This window comes from Perissodus microlepis, chromosome 19 (assembly GCF_051167445.1).
Source record: "Perissodus microlepis isolate ML-2025 ecotype Zambia chromosome 19, ASM5116744v1, whole genome shotgun sequence".
Taxonomy (NCBI): Eukaryota; Metazoa; Chordata; class Actinopteri; order Cichliformes; family Cichlidae; genus Perissodus; species Perissodus microlepis.
In genome coordinates this window covers 14,725,755-14,746,195 of record NC_140479.1, presented here as the reverse complement: position 1 = coordinate 14,746,195, position 20,441 = coordinate 14,725,755, and the positions used below count along the sequence as shown (strand labels likewise).

Sequence of the window (20,441 nt, the reverse complement as noted above, 5' to 3'; positions counted from 1 at the left end):
GCTTAGTAGACAATATAATAACAGTAGATAATATAACAACAACAACAACAACAACAATAATAATAATTTAAGAATATTAAGGAGCATTTACTTTAAACTCAGAGTACTGTGTTATGATGCATAGATCTTATAGTTTTTTTTTCTTTTTTATCTCATCATTGTGCTATCAGCACTGGTGGTAGATAACTTTTATGTGGCATTGATGTTTTTAAATCTGACATGTCTCAAAAAATAACAGTTTTTATTTTGAAAAGTAGAAAATAGATGTATTTCTGTTAAAATGTGGGGAGTAAAAGCAAAAAGTTTGCAAAAAGCAAACTCTCAAAGTTCTCAAAAATTCTACTCAAGTACAGTAATGAAGTATTTGTACATGGCGGTGGATAAATGCTATTGTTGAGGCTTTAAAGTGTCCAAAACAGGCAGCCAGCCAGCAAGGAAAGAAAATGCAGACAGTGTCTTTTTATGAACTCATCAGCATCACAGTCTGTCTTTAAGTTCTGTTGGTTTTTTTATTTCATTTGTTTAATTTGTTGTGTTCATATGGTGTGCAAGGCAGTTATCATGATCCCTGGTTTTTGTCCTTGGTTTACATGGTTTTTTTTTAGGTTTGAATTCTTTGTTAATATTTTTATATCTTGGTTTATGTTTGATGTTTGGCAAATTTTCTAATTCTTCTTTTGATGTCTTTAATCTTTTAGTTTAATGTGACTCTTAGTTCTTATAATCTTGAGTCATTTGATTCCTACTTCCTACTTTATGGTTATTTTTTTACTTTATGGTAATGAGTTTCATTTTTGCAATCCTGTGTTTTGTTTGAAGTCTTGATTTAATTTAGAGGTAATCACAGTTTTCTCAGCGTTTCCCGGTCGGTTCGTTTCTCTGGAACTGATCGGGAAGCGCTGGTCTCATCTGTTCCAGACTCTTTGTTTTTGTTGGGTCTGATGTGAGTTTTTTTTGTATTTTACTTTGACATTTAGATTTTGTTTGTATTCTTTGTTAGTTTTAATTGCTGGGTGTGTCTTCCCATCACATGCTGATTTTTCTGACTCCTCACTAAACCTGCAGGGTATAAATTGTCCCCGATTTTCCTCTTTGGATTTGAATATGAAAATCCCTCAGACTTCTGTGTAAGTTAAGTTTTTCTGAAGTTTTTAAGAGCATCTAAAGTGTTTGTGTTTCCCAGATGAGCATCAGTAATAAAAAAAATTCTCTCACTGAACATCCTTCTTTCATTTTTTCCCTCCTGTTATCTGCAAACAAATTTTTACAGAAATGTAATTGTTCTGTAAGCTTTACTATATGATTGTAAAACATGTCACTTATTTGTGCTTTTTACTGTTCTACTATGTTATTTTCTATATATAGACTTTATTGCACATTTGCAATGATAAAAAAGATATTCTCTTCTGTTCCATGTTGCGCTTGCTTATAGTAGAGGCACCTGCTCTGAAAGCCAGGTGTGCTTCATTGACTGTAAGAAGGGAACCACATTCATAACACTGTAACAAGTTATCCCTGATTAAGTCTGAAGTGAGTCTGTAATCCTGCTTTGTAGTACAGACCTCAGGAAAAAAAAAAACACACAGATGTTGTTAAATTTCAACATGTCAGCAAGTAAAATGAAACAGTCAGTTTGGTCTGGACTGACTTTTTCAGAACAGAACAAGCTGCTGGTTTTGATAAAAAGTCAGAACTGACTCATACTTTAAAATGAGCTCTTTGGTAAGATCTCATACCTAAATACTTACTCTGGCAAACAAAAGGTTGCAACTTGGTTGTATATTTGTTGGCCAGTGAATCATAACATGTGGCATTTTAACACATTTCATCCCTGAGTCTGGCAATGTGTGCCACATGTTTATCTTTGAACGCTTTGAATCTTTTGAATCCTGGAGGCAGGTCTCCTTGGAAAACTGACATTAGCATGACCGTGGGGGTAGATGGTCCCAGAAATATTGAGATTTAGATGCTAATGTGTCATTTGGGATGCATGAAGTCATTCTCCTCGTAGCGGCTCCCTTTTATTTTCCATCATCACTCACTCAGCTGAGTAGTGGAGTCATTTTTACCACTTAAACTGAACGTTTCCATCATTTATTCAGCTGGTTTGTTATTGAGGCAGTTTGAAGTAAGTGCCCCTGTTCATTTTTATACCAGGAGGTATAAGTGAAAAGAATGTATCCGTCTTTATGCAAATAGTATTTGACTGGTATTTGGTTTTTGATTTTGTAAGTTTGTGACATCAGCTGCAGGTGGGACAGCTCACACACGAAAGGAACCAAACACAATTTACCAGGAACAAGCAAAAGCCTAGAATCTGAATCTTTTTTTGCCAGGCTTGAGGACACAACACAAGTAACAAACAAGATGTGGAACAGACAAAGACAAGCAAACACTGGAAAGACTAACAAAAAGGATTTTAGCAAAGGTTGTTGAGGGAAAATTCAAGTTAATTGCCTATTAGTCTTAGGCTAATGTTATGTGTGATAACAAACAACTCTTTAATATTAAGTGTTGTTCATATTTTGTTTACATAATTTATTGGTGCACTCTGAACAGGTATCGCAACAGTTATAGTTTAGCATTTTCTTTATGAAGTTGACTGACATTAAGACAACAGCAACAGAAGCAAAAAAAAAAGAAAAAGAAAAATACAACAACAAAAAAGATCCATATTCTGGTAATTCTGCAACAGATGTTAAAATTAAATAAAAGCTTGCAAAACTCAGCCTGCGAAGAGTCCACAGTTTTTAAGCACTGATGACAGTCAGTTTCTAAGACAATAGTCTAGAAACATAAAGATGAAGGATCCCTTTTTATTTATATCCATTTCTGAAGAATTGATGAGATGTTCTCGTTCAATGGTGAACAATCTTTAAAAAAATTGCTGGTCTCAGGTTCGAATCAACAGGTCAATCACTTCCAACAGGCTCAGTTTTGCATTAGTCCTAGGCAGTCCTATGCCTGGTGTCATTGACATCAGGCTACATGCAGTTTGGGATTTTTATTTATTTATTTATTTTTTAACCTCTGCTAACATTTTTATAGAAGTCTGGCCCTGTCTTTTAGATTCCTGCTAAGAAACACACAATTTAAAGCAACGTAACAACCTCCTTTGGGGAGGTGATCTCAATCAGCAAAACTGATTTTAATGAATAAAATCTATGGTTCTTAAAGGTTTTTAAATTAATAATCTGTGTGTGTTTACTTACTAAGTCGACATGTGTTTATTCAGTTAGCGCCATTCCTTCCCAGACACCCTTGAGATCTCGACGTGTTGACTGGACCTGTTGACATCTGCAGCCCTGTCAAACTACAAGCAGCCCGGCTCCCGTCTGACGGACAATCAGAATATCGTCCCGTAACTAAATCTGTTTCTCTTGGCTTTCTGCATCAGACTTCAGAGTTTCTTCTTATTTAAATGGTTTGACTTGTGCTTGAGTTGTCTGCCTGGACACTCGGGATTATGAAGTCCAGCGGTCGTCATGCCTTCCAAATTTATACTTAGGAGTATTTCAGCTCCACTTCAGCAGAGTCTGGATCTGTTCTCCACTCTGTTCTCCAGCTCTGAGCCTTGGACAAGTTTACTGGAAAAATACTTAATTTGTGGTGGCGTCACTTAAGATACTGTTTACTATGACATGGCGGGTTTATTATATTATATTAAATGTTGTACATTTATATTCCAAACAATAGGATTGTTAAGATAAGTCTGACCCACCACTAAACTTAGAAGCCAAACTCTACATGTTGCCAAATCCAGTTCACTAACTTTAGGGAGGTGGGGGATTGGGTTAAAAAGCTAAGGTTAAAGTTACTGACTGAGTATCATTATCTGCCATTAATCTCACTCTTCTATGATACTCTATCCTCAGTGGATTATAGATTTGACCACCTCCTCCCGTTTTGCCAAATTGAGGAGATTAATCAAAGCATTTTTCTTGCTTTTCTCCCACAGCCTGAATCACTCGCTCTCGCTGGATAATGTCAACCCAGCTTTGACAGGCCAAGCCATTGAGCTACTGGGAAGCTCCACTCTGGCTTCCTCGTCCTGAAACACATACAGTATACCCTTGTTTCAGCAATAGCTGACACATTTTGCTCTAGGCATAAAGTGATGATACATAGAGACAAGTGCAAGCTATTTTAAATTTTTTAAGTCACACAGTAAGAGAAAGAATCTGTCTCTTACTGTGTAACAAATGTTTAAGGGGATTTGTTTTTTCAATTAAGGCACAATACCTCCATAGCAACAACTCAAAGCACTCAGTTGTTCCGTAACTCAATGTAAAATAGCATTGAGAGCTTAGGAAACTGGTTATAGTCTAATAGCATGACAGTATTTAAAGAATGCTAAATAATGCGGGTACCAGCTAAGTGTCTGCTTTCAGTTTGACACCTTATTTCCACAATGGTTCTGGCTACAGGCTGATATATTTAGAAAATAAGTTCCTGGGAACTGTTTTTATTCTTTCAGTTATTTAAATTTTATTATCACATAAAGCATGAGAAGAACCATTCCCCACCTGCCCCTGTGTTAATTTTGTGATTAGACTGGCATCAGTGCAGTGCATCGGCATAAAATAGCATGTCTATCCCGATGATTGCTAGGGTATCTCTTACTCCTGTGCCACTGTGAAAACCTGAAAAAAAAAAAAAAATGCAGTACCTCAACTGACCACTTGAGGTTGGCTCCAGAAGTGAGTCAATCCCCATAGACATGTCAAAATGTCCAAATTCATCCTCTTATGTGAGATAGTTACAATTCAGTGATCCGCAGTGCAGGACTAACTAACAAACTAGTAACTTGGGGCTGAAAAATGAAGCCATTAGCATATACTTTTTCTCTGAACTGTTTACAGCTTGGTACTAAAAAAAAGTTGTTTTTTCTCAAAAGAGCCCCACCTCTTTAAGTTTTGATTAGGAATTTAACTTTCACATTATTAGGAGCATTGCTTCTTCTTTGACGTGTGGATGCTGACCAAGAAGTAACCTACAGACCTGAAAAATGGACCAAATGAGGAAGTTTACTAAACTGCATCTCGCAAAAGGTTGATTCTGTTCATCTGGACGTAGTGTTTTCACCAGGAGAAACGTTTTGTTAATCATCCAAGTGACTGAGTCTCAGCTGACTGCAGGTTTTCCCCAACATTATAAACAGTACATTTGCACAATAACTGAAATGCAGTTTTGCACAAAAACTGAATCTCCTTTTAAGTCATTCTGTCGCAAGTTACCTCAGAGACTCTCATGCTAAAATGATCAAATTTACTTTTACCATTTTCAGTCTTGTACAGAAAACCAATGTTTTATCTTTTCATCCTTCATAACAACTGGGCTCTGGAGTTTGGTTTGAGTTATGGGTGAGGTTACTTTGACTGATGGACTTTCTAAAATAGACAGCTCTAGCTGTTTGCTCTTATATGGTGGTTGCCAAGGGGCAGAGTCAGTAAGGAAAACAAGAACAGGTAAACTTTAAAGCTTCCATCTATTATACAACCATGAATTCTAACACTCCATATTGCATGTGGAGGAATTATGTCACATGCTGACACCACAGCAGGACTCGTTCTCACCCTCAAACATATAAATTAGTGCTGATGTCCACATTTGAGCCCAGGTCAAAGTGTATGCCCAGAATTTGCAATTAATGAAGGATTACAGGCTGTGAGGAGATCAAAACACAGCCAGTCATACTGTTTCTTCATATTTCAGAGGATTAAGTGCTTAGCAGCTGCTCCGGCAAGACCTTTGCTTTGTATTTGGGGAACTTTATTAGGCTTTAATTCACAGGAAAACAAGAAATTTGCAGTAAGTTTGAAGAACTTATCTTCTACAATAAATTTTAGGATTTGTGGTTATGTGACATGAATGTTCTCTTCCTGCAGAGAGATATATTGGCTGTTTAGATGTTTATTGAGATCAATGACAGTGTGCAAATAATTATTCACTATTAACGAAATGAGTTGGCTTTACTTTAAAAAAAAAAAAAAGAAGCAAACTTGCTGTCTAAATTTTGAGACAACAAAGTTACAGTTTCAGTGCTCCAGGAATACTACTTTTAATAATGTATGAATGACAACCGTGAACACAAACACTGACTGCGAGTCATTAATCGCTACAGAAGTCTTAGTCATGGTGGACTGTTAAAAGGTAAACCATTGCGCTATTCTTGGCCACACAAACATATTACACAGCCCCAAGAAGCAAAGTCTAAACACAACATAACTGATCGAAACGCTGCGAGAATAAGGATTTCATGTTAAACATTAGCAGGTCCACGACTCCTTGCGCTTGCATACAGAAGTATGCAATGAAGAACTACCTGTTCTTCATTATTCTGCTTAATATACTTTATACAGCCTTAATTTTGTTGTGTTCCATGACATGAACACTGGTTTTAATAATGTAAGGACAACAACCCTGAACATGAACACCAACTCTGAGTGATTCATTGATAGTTGTATCAATTATTAAATAAGGATTTCGAGACAAACAATAAGAGTCCAGTGTCAGCATTGTGGACAGGGGTCCCAGACACCTGAGCATGCTGAAAAAGGTCACTGTACCCTCTCAACTGAACTCTGCTGACATAGTTTTATAAATATGAATAAAATTAATTTGTATGATAGGATTATAAACAGTTAAATGCCAACATCAATAAAAATCAAGCCCATGCTAATTAGAGCATCTGATCCAATCGTAGCAGCATGACTGAGGACAATCCTGGATTTTGGAGCGCATGGCCTAGACATGTCAGACCTTGGAAAGCTGGCTACCTCTTACGACTCTGTTCGGAACTAATAAGAGGCAATCATCAGCTCTGTCAGTTGAAACTCACAAAACAAATTGCCAATGAGTGCACTGTGCATTTATGGTTATTATGTGTACTAGTTCATTATGTTGTTTCAGCTATGTTGCTTGAATTTGTTGTGCAGGCAGCATTTTTTAAAAACCGAAGTATCAAAGTCAGTTGAGCCTAATGCCCTCTCTCTGCCTGCCCCGTTCATCTGCTCTGTCACTGAGCCTGTAACAGTCCCATGAGTCTTTACCCTTCTACCATGGCAGAAGTGTTCTTTGTGATTACTCAATACAGTGTTATTTAGTGTAACAAGTATGCATCACTATACTTCTCAGTATGACAGTATAAAGGACAGAGTGGTACTGCATGGAGTAACCAATGGTGGATTGCAACTAAATACTGTATATTTACTCAAGTACTATTATAATTTACTGGTACTTCAAGTATTTCTTGTGTTAAATTCTACTTTTACTCCACTGAATATCACACTTGATATTCCTTGCTATTTATTGCAATGCATTAGTTACTTCTTACTTTGCAGATTTGAAATGCAAAACCATGGCACAGTGGTACACTATTTGGCTCTGCTGCAACACAGCAAGAAGGTTGTGGTTTTGACTCCAGCTGCAGATCCTTTTTTGTAGTCTTTGCGAGTTCTCTCTGAGAACTCTGGCTTCTCTAAAAAGATGCGTGTTTTCGGTTAATTGGTGATTCTAATGGTTGTTTTTCCTCTCTGTGTTAGCCATTCAGTTGGCTGGGTCTTGCCCTATGACAACCCCTGACCCTGAATTAGGCTAGCAGTTAAGATGAATGATAATCTAATATTCTATTGTAAATCTACTCGGCAGTCTCCAGCTGAAACATTAAAATGATATGCATAATGTCTACTTTTACGTTAAGGGCCTAAAGTATATTATCAGAGGCTTTTGTAGAGGAAAAGACTCCAATACACAACCTTTTCCAGGCTCTTGCACAGCCTGTGTTAGTGTGCTTTATGAAGAGCTTCACAGGAGCATAGAAATGTTGTCCAGTTAGTATATATGGAGTAAAAAAAAGAATTATACGATTGCATTTGTATTATTTTCCTGTAATGAGCAAGCTATGAATTCATGCGGTCGTGTTCACCTCTCACACACGCACACACCCACACGGATAGGCAGGCAGGCAGGCAGACAGGCAGGCAGAGTGCGGTGACTTTAAGACGGGAGGCGTGGTGCTGCTGTTTTGACCGACTTGTCAGTGCCTTCACTCTCCACTATCATTCAGCTGAATGAACCTCCTCGTACAGTCAGCACAGCTCAGCGGCTCTCTGTTTATCCAGCCAGCTGTGATTTCTCTCCCATATTCCCGCTGACAGCCACACGGGATTATTATTTCCGAGCAGCGACTGATTCTCCGCAACGCGTCTGCAAGGTAAGTTTACGTTTCCTCTGCCAGGCAGCCTGGGCTGAGCTGGAGGCTGGGATGGTTCTGCCTTCAGCAGCCGTAGAGGCAATCGGGGCCATCGGTTTGGATATATATTTGAACCCCTGGATGTGGGAAAGTGTCATTTTGATGCTACAGTCTCTGCTGATTAGGACAGATTAGAGTTTAATTTTAAATGTGATCAAAGAACCTTTGCTGTGGCTTTACCTGACTGCCCTTTTTTCCTGCTCAACATGCCAATTAGGATCCAGCACCTGATCTGAAGCCTGCTAGTTCGCCTGCATTAATATTAAAGGGAGAAAATGATTAATGGCTTCAGTTATAACACATCATTGGTGCCATTAGGTGTATATCTGTGCATTTATATGCAGTTTTGCGCATGACAGCCAGCCCCCACCGATTATCTTTGATCTGTTTGACGGTTTTCTCACAGTGATGTGATAATTTTGAAATAATAATGTCCCTCTGTGTTATAATGATGGACTGCAGTGAGTTTTGCACGATGCTCAATGCATTTGACCTCGATATTATCCACCTATGCGTTCACTGGGCCACACGAGCGCTGATGTTAGTTCCTGTCTCCGCCTATAGAGGGCGCTGCGCCACCTCCACTGCTGTGTCATCACCCACACTGCAAAGAAATAGCTTCTCATAAGAAGATCGGTTCAAATCAAGTAATTCAAGAAAAAAAAGGAAAGGCATTTAGACTTGAGCACAATTTTTTTTTTTTTGATTTTTTTCCCCACTTTATTATTATAATTAAATGAAATGGAAAACATTTTCTGCTAGTTGCACCAGATTCAGACTCTCAAACCTATTGGGGGACTCCTGTTGATCCATACTTCTTTGAGTGGATAGGAGTTCCCTTTCTCTTGGACTAAGTCTGGCTACACCAGCTGTTCAAGTTCATTAATTTATTCTCTGTTAAATGTATTTATTTTTAATTTTGTAACATTTCGCCCTGTTTATCACCCTAAACCTATTTATTTCTATATTTCTTTCAACATTTCTTTTCTCATTCAGAGTTAAATACCATTCAAAGTATCATGTGATGGCCTCTTCACTTACTTCTTCATTGATATGATAGTGCAGAGATCGATATGCCTTTTATTTTTGATCCATTTAATGGAATTTGTGAAGTAATGTGTTTAGTCTTGATTGCAGTTTTTTTTTCTATCTTCCATACTGTTTTACATCCAGATGTGTAAAAACTCGACAACCTCTCCGTCTCTAACCGAAATCAGGCCATTCAAATGACAGATATTAATGTTAAGGATCATGTATAAAAGGGAAGCTTTTGTGAATCTTGCATTGCTATTGGAAAAAGAAAACTGCACTTTAATAATCAGAAGATACAGGCATCCCTACTTAATGGCCACACTGCTTGTCAGAGGCATCAGGAGCTGTTTAATCCGTCTGAACATCTGGCAGTGATGCAGCGTCGGCTGCTCTTGGCCAGTGGTTGAGGCTTTACAAGCACAGCACCATGCTAAGCACAAAATGATCCCCTCCTTCTCGTCCTCCTCTGCCTCCTCTTTCTCCTCCTTACCCACATGGCTTAGCGTCATTCCTTCTTCCGGATCAAGATTGTGCTGCATCAAATAAAGCCACAGTGATCCCCAACTTTTTGGCCATGGATCTGTATATATATATATGTGTGTGTGTGTGTGTGTGTGTGTGTGTGTGTGTGTGTGTGTGTGTGTGTGTGTATAAAAAGGCCATTATTGGTGAAAGGATTGGGGTGGATTATGGCATAGAAATTACATTTTAATCATTGGTTAAGTAAGTGGCTTGGAGGATTTGTGCATGTAAAGCTGCTGAAGGATTTTTTTTAAACAATGTGTAATGCACATACGTCACAGGCAGCAATAGGTTGCCCGCTGAACCAACAGACTTGTGTTAAAGGATGTCAGCGATGGATGGATTTATTCAAAAGTCCTGTTGCATATCTCTGAGCAGAGCTGAGCTTTTAATACATTATAAGCTCTTTCACAGGCATGCAAAAATCCACATATAAAGCAGGAATATTTGTCCCGTTTAACCTTAAATCAGACTAAGGAAGCAATTTTCCTGGAGTATTTTTGAGTCCACTGTTTTGACTGTAGTGCGCAATCCTTGTCCAGCTACCTGTGTGTTTTTAGAGGAGGTAAGGAAGAAAAACACATGTGTAATCCAAGAGAAACAGGCCCGGTGGGCTGAGGTGCTTGGCTTCTGGCTGTGCCCCTGCTGACTGAGCAGAAGCTGGACTACTTTTGGATGTGTATGTTTGTTTCTGTGGCCAGAAGCATGAGTAGCAGCCTTGCTTAGCTTTGGGTGGTTGTGTGTGTTTTTACCTGGTATCTGAGTGGCCACAAAGCTGTGGACTGTGCCTGGTCTAAGCTAGGACTGTTTGCCAGCTGGGGAAAGACAGGACCATTGTTCCCGATGAGCAGTTGAGGGAGAAGTGCACTCTCTTCTAACAGAGCCAGATGTTTTGGCTGGCTGTTGCTGCTCGTCCAGACTGTGAGGTGAGACTGTGGCAGTGAGGAGGGGGCAGGAGTGAGCCTGTACTTGGTCATGGGAGAGCATGTCGCTTCTCCTTTCTGCAGCCTGCTGACTGATGATGTGCTTTATCAGATGTTCAGACTTGATCCAAACTTTAAATAAATCACTGTGCAACAAGTGCTGATCATCTCATCATCTAGAAAGCAGCGACACCCCCTTGTGCACCCTTACAGTTCATCAACAAGTGTTCCAAGTCGATATATTTGTCCCTGTCTCCCCTCATAAAACTTTTCATTTTCCTTCTTTATTCGTCCCTCATCAATTACACACTGAGTGGCTGCAGTAGACCTTCTGCCAGTCTCTCTCTTTGTGTGGTGGAGAGGCAGCGTGCTGACTTACTGTATCTGTGCAGAGTTTCTGGCGCAGAGCTAAGGAGTCTGGGAGTAATTAGCTGTGAGGTTATAATCCACTACCAGACACAGTTTTGGGTCTGTTGGATGCCCACCCGCCCCCTTCCTCTCCTTCCAATCCTCAGGCACAAGTGGTTATGAGACCCCTCTTCACTCCTCATCCTCCCATTTCCTACTTTACTAGACCTTCATTTATGAGTACATGTGAAAAAAGTGGAAGTGGTTTGATTCTATGATTTGTTTTTACAGCAGGAGGTAACCAAATTTAATGCCATGAATACAGTACAGCCAAGGGTTTCTTCTTCTTTCTTTTTTTTTAAAGGTTAGAGCTGTACATATGTTCAGAAACACTTTGAAATCCATGCAAGGACACATAAAATGTCCTCTTAGTAGAAAGTTGCACAGTATCTATCCTTTCTGGAATTTCACACCACTTCACTATTGGGTTATGAAGCCATCCATCACTACCTGAGGCTCTGCCTATGGTTCCTCTTGGGTTGTCCATATTGTAATCTAGATTAATGTTGGTGGTGCAATCTAACCACATTCACTGCAGGTGTGTAGATGTCAGAAAAAGACGCCACACTCTGATGTCTTCTTATTTTCAGACTAGTTGATTAGCCTAAATTGAATTTACTGGGACATGCATGCCTTTTTCCATAGTTTTTTTTTTCTGCGAGGGACTTTATGACGGTGACACATGAGTGTGCTGATGATGTGCTGATATTGATGGCAAACTTGCACTTTGGAGTGTTTTCCTTCTTAGCCAAACCCTTTTAGGTGCAAACAGTACACACAGGTTTATACATGTTGTGTGGTCACCTTCACCAACAAAGCGAAACCCATGTTACACCCCAAAACTCTAGTCCTTCACTTGTGCCACAGTTTGAAATAAATCAGCCTGCTGCTTATGTTACTCAACTAGTTTAGAGCTCATCCAAATGACTGTGGCTGTGGTAAATGGTTATGGATAGTTGATGGATCCTGACCACCCTGTGAATCTTTCACTGGACAAGCAACATCTACATCATCTCCAGAGAGATGTAGAGTCTTTGCCACAGTAACTGCATTCATTTTACATTTAAATTATTACCTATATTATTTTACAGATGCTTTTTGGGGGATTTTTGCCTTGTTGATAGTAGAGTAGTGAAGACAGACAGGAAAGTGGGGAGAGAGAGAGAGAGAAAGGGAAGATGCCCAGCAAAGGGCCACTGGTCAGACTCAAACCGATGCTGCTGCATTCTAGTCATGTGGCATATGGTCTTCTGCTCACCCACTGAGCTAAACCTGCTCCACTATTTTGCATTATCTGTTTAAGTAAGCACCTTCTTCAGTGCAATTCTTTACTTTTCTGTCCTAAGTTGTTTTTATATATTTTGCTCATGTAACACTGTTTTTATTTTAATCCCAGTCATTTTTATTTAACAGCTCACTGAGCTCAGCAGAAAACAAATGAGTGCATGAAAGGTGTCAGAATAAACTCAACTGGTGCATCATAACAAGATTCAGTACTTGACCAAGCATGCACATTATTACTCTGAAAGAACTTAAATAAGCATTGAAAAGTATAAGTACATGAATGCATATGGATCTCTTGTACCATTTGAGATTCATTCTGTTTGAGAGACTCTTTAAGAGTACATGTCTCATTGACTTCAGTCAAAAGCCTGATTTCAGCTTTTCTAGTGTAGCTCCTGGCCACAGAGGCCCAGTGTGCAGGACTTGTTGATGAGCGGTTGCAACAGGCTCTGGTCTGCTTCACCCATACAGTAGTGAGGTTGTTCTCTGCTGTTAAAAACCTAAGTTTAAAAGGAACTCCAGCATAGCAGGAATGCTCCCACTGTGCCAGAAACCATTGACATTCGACCAACATTGGTGTAACCCAACTGTAAAGGAGTGCTATGATATGATCTTAATACACGTCAGTAATTTACTTTCTCTTTCTCTTCTGTGGATCCTTCTTTTGTTCTCATTTAATTATTGTGGTTTGTATGTAAACCACTTGTATTTATAAGAGTTTACATACATACAAAAAAACCCAGCTTTGGAGGAGTCTTCACTGTCCAGTGGAATCAAACAGTGCAGGACACGTTTCTGCCTTCTGCTGTGCTTCTTCCTCCTTTTATGTCCTCCCCCTCAAGCTGCCACTAAAGTCTTAATTTCCTGTCATTCTCACTAGCAACAGTCACAAGGTAGAAATGTGGAGTTACACAATCATGTGTTTATTAAATATGGAGGAGACACTTTGCTTTCTTGACCGTTTTTTTTGCACATTGTGCCATTGCAAACTTGTTTTTGTGCACTAGTGCTGCTATAGTGTTTGTAGTGGAAACAGTAGCCTGCTGCCTTGACTACCTGATCAGACTTGCATGTTTCCACCACTGGTGTAAATTGAAGGCAATTTAAGTTTTGGTTTCACCATATGTTGTTGAACCTCTACAGAGGGGAGTTTGTCACCACAATAAAGGTGGTATTTTGGGTGATTACCTATTCCATCATAGCAGGACAAAATTCAAAAGGAACAGGTGTGCAGCGAAGATTGCCTCTTAAATGCTCTGAGGAATTATTTTGCCATGGGTGGGAGTGATTTAGCACTAGGGGTAATAGAGGTTGAGAATATCCCAATATTTCTTAACTTACTGACAGTTCCCTCCCCCAAATACCTCTCTCTCCTTGGTCTCAATCTCTGTCCACTTTACCCTGCCCCCCCCCCCCCCCCACCCCCCACCCCCTTCTGCCATCTAACTCAATGCTGTGGTTGTTTTTGGTCCACTGTCTCCATGTAGTCACAGGCAATTAGATCCCGTCAAAATAGGCTGCAAGAAGGCGGACTGAGACTCGGGCACCCAGACCTTTTGCGCCTGCCACTTACACTTGGCTAATATTACCCTGACCTGCCGAGAAAAGGCCAAATAGGTTTTGTCAGTAGATGGAACAGAAAGAAGGGGAGGGGTATGCACTTGGGACCTGTGCACGTGCTACCTCAGTGAACACAAAGCAGCTCTTTCACTAGGGATCTGGAGCACATATGGAATCATTTATCAAACCTCCAGTGCGTCAGCCCCACCATATTCTCTTGGCTGCAGGTCTCCCCTCACCTCTGCATCTCAGGTTCACTTTGCCTCTGAAATTATGTTGAAAAGTGGCGCCTGGAGATGTTCCTCCTTCGCTCTCCTTGGTAGTCCTTGGTAAACCATAAATACACTTTGATTTGCAGTGGCTTGCCATGTAAAGTCCTAAAAAGGTTGGCAAGCTAGTCTTGGCTTTCAAAGGCCAGAAAGAAAAATGCTTAAAAAATGACACATGTGGAGTTTAATGTGGCGTTTGTGTTGAAATATTGCTGGACATTTTTCAAGATTATTGACTGGTGAACTCCAGTTTTAAGTTAACACTGGAAAGTTGCTGTTGGTGCTGTAGGAGAGTTGAATGAGACATTGTGGCAAGGATCTCAGGAGCAAGCACACCGTATTTGTGGAAAATTCACACAGAAATAATTCCAGAAAGAACAGAACTTTAGTTTTTTATACTGCAGTCTCATGATGACTGTAGACTTCATGTCATCTGCACATCCATGACCCAAATCGCCACATCCCAAAATTGCTCTATTGGATTGCAATCTGATGATTTTCAAGGCCACTTGAGTACAGTGAGCTCATTGTCATGTCAAAGAAACTGGTTTAAGATGATTTGAGATTTGTGACATGGCATGTAACAGTGCTGGATGCAGAAGATGAGTATATTGTAGTCATAAAGGGATGGTTGTAGTTGGCAACAATACTCGCATGGTATATGGTGTTTAAACAATGCTCAACTTGAACTAAAGGGCCCAAGGTGTGCTGAAAATAGATCTCCCACACCACCACAGATCACCACCAACAGCCTGAAGTGTTAATTCCATGCAGGATAGATGGGGTCAACTTAACAATATCTGCGTGCCTGAATGCATGTGATTAGCTGATTAGATATTTGCAGTTGAGCCGATGTATCTAATAAAGTGGCTGCTGAGTCTATATAGATCTCTTTTAAAGTGATGCATTTGTTCATGCCAGTCTTAACTGATAGTGATAATTTTATCTTTGGGCGTTTTTCATTCGGGTTAAGGTTGTATGAACTCAGTTCAAGGTCTGTGCTAACCTTGAGTTAGGTTCACACACAGGGTTTGTTGGCTACTACTTGAATGAATTAGTATCCACTCTAAATTATAAGGACAGTATTTTAACAGTAACCCAATGCCAAAGTGACATCATCTCCAAGGATTGGGCTCTAAACTGCACAGCTGGGTGTAGATAACGGAGCAGCTTGGATGTTTATTTTTTTCCCTTTCTGCATTCCAGCTTCTTATTTATAATGGCTTTGATATCCAGCTCTGGGGGCTACTTCTATAAAAGGAAGTTTGAAGACTTTTACCGACCCACTCGAAAGGAGGCTTGCATGCCACATTTTCGCAAGATGTAACCTTTAGATTTTCATTAGAAAGTAGCCCTGAATCACACAGGAGAAGAATGTCGTGTTTGGCTTTGGACAAAGCCAGAAACCTAAAGTTATCAGCTCCCTGAGTCGGTTTCTGCTTTTGTGTCATCCAAGAGTGTCTTCAAAGTATTTAAAGTTGTGAATGTTTGAAATTCGTGATTGTGATTGCGTCACCTCTTCATATCACAGGTCAAACTTATGGCTTTGTTGAAATTATACTCCGCGGAGTTTGATGATAGGTGACCTTTGACCTGTGACCTCATCCCAGTGCTTTACTTGCCCTTCAGGAAATTGATTTTGTTTACAAAGGCCTAGCCATTATGTGCTTTAGATTGAATTTTCCTGTTGCATTGGGTAGCTGAAGTTATCAATATCCAGGTCTGTAGCTTTGTTTTGACTGAACTGTAATGACAAAGTTCAACCCGTTCCTGTTTAAAATGGGAATATCCTCTGTTTGCAAGCTGAGCAGATTTGATCTCAGTGGCCAAAATGATGCTAAATCTCTTGGTCTAGATTGTCAGTCTTGAGTTTTTATCTTCATGTTGTCTCAAGTTCAGACGGTGCCTAAATTAGCCTAAACTTTTCAACGATAGCAATCCAGATGTCCTCTGTGGCTTGACACCCTGTTTAATGCGTAGCAGATGTTATTTGTAGTGGTGGATTGTGCTGAAAACAGATTACCTTAATGAGGTCATTTACCAATGAACTGTGCAGAGGGGTATCCAAGCCCTCTGGGTTTCTGAAATTTACTGAAGGTTATCTACAGGTTAAACATCCTTGGAATACTGTTGAGACCTCACTTGGATCACTGAATATTCTTTACAAAGCAGTGCATTCTCTTTGAGGGGCCTCTTTACAAGAGATATGGCCTAGCATGTACTTCTATGGGTTGTGTTATTGTAACCATTCGCTCTTTCCCTCCCTCCCTCTGTCTCCTTGGTGGACAGGGGTCCTTCGTGCTGCCCTGTGCGGCTCTGTTTGTGTTTGATTGTGGGAAAATTTCTCAACTGTCCGTGAGATTCCCCCGCTCTCTGGACCGGCTTTTCCCTTGGGGAGGTGAGGGGGGGTCCTCTGTGCTCAGAGATGCTGAGCCCCACTACTCCTCCAGGACCGTTCTTGCCTCAGCAGATCCTAGTGGTAGAAGTGGTGGCAGAATTCCTTTGCCCAGTTTTTAGATTCCCAAACTGGAGTTATTTGCATTATCGTCAGGCTCAGCAGTAGGATTTATCTTATCAGGTTGGTGGATCCTTCAAGCTCTTCAGCACAGTGATTAAGAAGCCTGGTAAAAGAACTCACAGCCAATAAATCACTTCAGATGGAGGCCTGAGATTGCGATGTGGGTCTTGATGTGACACAGAGTTTTGAGAATGGGCCAGACTGTGGCGGGTTTACTTTGGCTACCCATGCAAAATATGTTCTGGCTCCAGGGTTGGATATTGAACCTGAAATATGTAAAGTTTATAGCTTGGAGGTTGCTGGGTTTTATTTTATTTGATTTTATTTTTAAAGAGACTTTTCCTGGTTTGTGTACTGAATGTGTCATTTGGCTGGAGAAATTACCTCATTAAACAGAGTTTGTGGCTTTTTATATTTAGATTTTGAATTTCAGTTTTCATTTAATGCATTCAATTGTTGTTGGCAGTGATTTGTTTCCACTTTTGCATATGGATAGTGATGCAGTTTTATTTTCACATTTGCTTTACGGGAAATCCCTGAAACACAGGTTTTGTGTATTTAGTGTCATGGTGACATACTTGGTGTGTGTGTGTGTGTGTGTGTGTGTGTGTGTGTGTGTGTGTGTGTGTGTGTGTGTGTGTGTGTGTGTGTGTGTGTGTGTGTGTGTGTGTGTGTGTGTGTGTGGCACTTTATATTGACCAACAACAACAAGATATGACAGGCTGTCAGATAGCCAAGCCTCCTACCCTAATCCTCAATTCAATTTAGTCTACTGTAATTCACTTTGCTAGTGTGACAAATGAGCTTTATTGAAGTGATCTAAGGCTGGAGCATCTTAACAAGATTTAAGAAGTAGCTGAATCACATTTACCCCTCTTGTTTTCCCCCTCTGATCCATCTGAATAATTCTTATCCTATCACCACCTGCAGCGCTTGGAACCCATAAGCCTATAAATAGTCTGACCTGAGGAAAAAATATGGTTCAGACATACAGTATCAGACCAAACCTCCCCTGTGATGTCACTTTGTTTAAAACTAAAGGCCATTACTAAACAGTAAAACGTTTTATAAGCTCAACGCCATCATAAATCTCGGGGAGAGTCTTGGATTACTAAATTTGGCTTCTGTATTTTCCCATGCATTTCTTTCTAATCATGTAATGACTTTATGGTGCACTTCAAAGCTCCTAAGCAGAATAGAAAGCTGTGACAGGCACTTTTACTGTGCTCTACAGCCTCTCTCCCAGGCCCTAATGCATCATCCAAGCTAACTGCCATCTTATTGTGTTTGAGCTCTGAGATAGATGAGCAGATGCAGTCGAGGATCCAAGAACGGTTCTGTCCCTTTGCTACTGAGTAACTAAACAGACAAACAGAATCCGAACAGTGGACCTGAGCCATAGATCCTTCATCCCTGGCGAGTTCTTTTCAAAAACTCTTTTTCGCCAAGTGACAAACCGCGTGGTTGGCAACAACTAAAGCATTCAGAGGAGGAATGAATGGGGTTCTGTCTCTGGAGAGGCCTGTTGAAATGGGGTCTTTTGCTTTTATCCCTCCGGAGAGCAGATTGATCTCGCGCAGGTTTGCGCTGGCACTGCACTTCAAATGGACTGTTGAAAGGCACGAAGGCAGGACGTTTATTTGTGCTGCGTTATAAACTGTGTCCTTTTTCCAGATTTTAAGATTTTGTGGGTGTTCTCCATCGTCTGAAAACACTACCAGGCCATCGCTCGCTCCCCGCACTTGTGTTATTCTTAAATTCACCTGTAACTCTAACCCAGACTTTCCCTCTCAACCTGCTCTGTGGTGTTTTCCATGTGTGCTTGCCATAAGTGACAACAGCATCCTCTTCTCATCTACTCTGCTTCGTCCATACTGATGAAAAACACAGGTACTCGTGTAGACTCGTCCTGTTTTATAGTTGTGCAGATGGAGAGGAAGCCTCTTAAAACAGATGTCATCCTCCTCTGATATACGCTCCATCACTCCCCCTGTGGTAAAGATCACATGTGGACATCAGGTGACCCTCTTTGTGCCGTTCACTCGGTGAGTAAGATACTCCCTTCTTCTTCATGCACCTCCTCGTCTTCCTTCTTTGCAGAGAGTGTGCTGGTTTTCTTCTCCTTCTACTTATGTAAACTAGGAGATTGTCTGCCATCAGCATTCAGGAAGTGTGGGGCTAAACAAACGACAGAAGCCAGTAGGAAAATCTCAGATGACCCAAGAATGTCTTAGCAAATCTGAAGAGGAGGTTATTTTTGGTTAGTGACTGATTCAGCCACAACATTTAAACCACTGTCAGGGGAAGTGAATAATATCAGTCATCCCATTATGATGAAATGTTCTGCTGGGAAACCTACAGTCCCAGCACTCATGTGGTTACTACTTTGCCATGTACTAACCACCTGAATGTTGTGACAGACCAGGCCAACTTGTTTGTGCACTTGTGAGATTGCATGGGTTGGAAAAATGACACTGTGATGTCCTGACATTAAACAATTAGTCATTATAACTATGTTTGAAGTTCTTTAGTCGTGTGGTTTTGTAGCTCTGTGTGGTGTTTTTGCTTTCCACACATCTGCTCCTACTGGTGGCCATTAGGGTTGAGAGACTTTTAGTATTATTTTAGTATTATTTTATGGTGAGATCTGACCTCATACTGACCAGGTGATGCTGCAAGTTTGAGCTGAATGCCTTCCTGTAGCCAGGTATGCTTTGCATTCTGGGATGCAGCAGAGTACCATAGACTAGCCCATGCAGTTTTGGCTGATGTATTGCCCAGATAAATGCAAATGTTAGGGATATATCAATTAGGTCCTGTATTTGCTTTTGTCGTTCCAATCACAGACTACACAAAACAGTTTTTTGTACCAGACAGTAAACACGTACACTTTATAATGGGAGTCATGGAGCGCCACTCGGTTTTGGAGCCAGCTTCAAGTGGCCGTTAGAGGAACTGCACTGTATCATGACATTTTAATTCAGCCCTAGATATTTCAACAGCCTTCTGCCTTTATATTAGCAAGCGCTGATTTTTAAATGTTTGTAAAATTTGAATGTTGTCCAACCACTGTGTCTGTAATGGTGCGCCTTTTTAAAAGCAGTTTTGAAAACAAAAGAATTTATGTGAGAGAGACGCAGACCCAGGATGCTAAAAGCTCTCGCAAATGTACGCGTGTGTGTGCACACATGTGCTGAAGGGTCCAGGCTGTCAGCAGTGGAGTGATGGAGAGATAACCCATAAGCCAGTGCTCTGTGTGCCAAGCCATCTGACTCAGTGCAGGAGTTGGCCTGCATTAAAGCTACTGGAGGCTGATATATTTTCTCTCTGTCGCTCTCTCTTCCTGCAGAAGCTTAGATGGGCTGCCCATTTTCAAAGTCTTACAGCCTGTATTATTTCTTCAGGCAGTGATCCATCTAGCAAATGGCTTCTTAAAGTCCAGTCAGCTTCATCCTCTTCTTTACCTCCTCACTGGTCACATGGTCCAGGAGCCACAGGGATTAACTGTGCCCTGTAAAGAGGAGACTCATATTGTGATTATCAGAAGGAGAGAGGGAGCTGAAAAAGGGGAATAGGGATGCTACTGGACTGTAACCATGCCCTTGACTCTATCTTTTGGGGCTGATACTAGTAGCAGGGGGTGGATTAAAGGTATTACTCTGACAACCTGG

General features: G+C 40.5%; 1 protein-coding gene across 4 annotated transcripts in view; it reads left to right on the top strand.

Annotated features, from left to right (window-relative positions):
- Positions 1-7,989: 7,989 nt before the first annotated feature.
- The window catches only part of daam2 (dishevelled associated activator of morphogenesis 2), a 113,091-nt gene continuing 100,639 nt past the window's right edge, over positions 7,990-20,441 (top strand). For 3 of the 4 annotated variants that reach the window (XM_084915207.1, XM_084915206.1, XM_084915201.1), the window contains exon 1: positions 7,991-8,215. The gene's annotated coding sequence lies outside the window, so the exon portion shown is untranslated. Of the gene's footprint in view, positions 8,216-20,441 lie in introns of all 4 variants that reach the window. The other variant, XM_084915205.1, reaches the window with a different exon arrangement.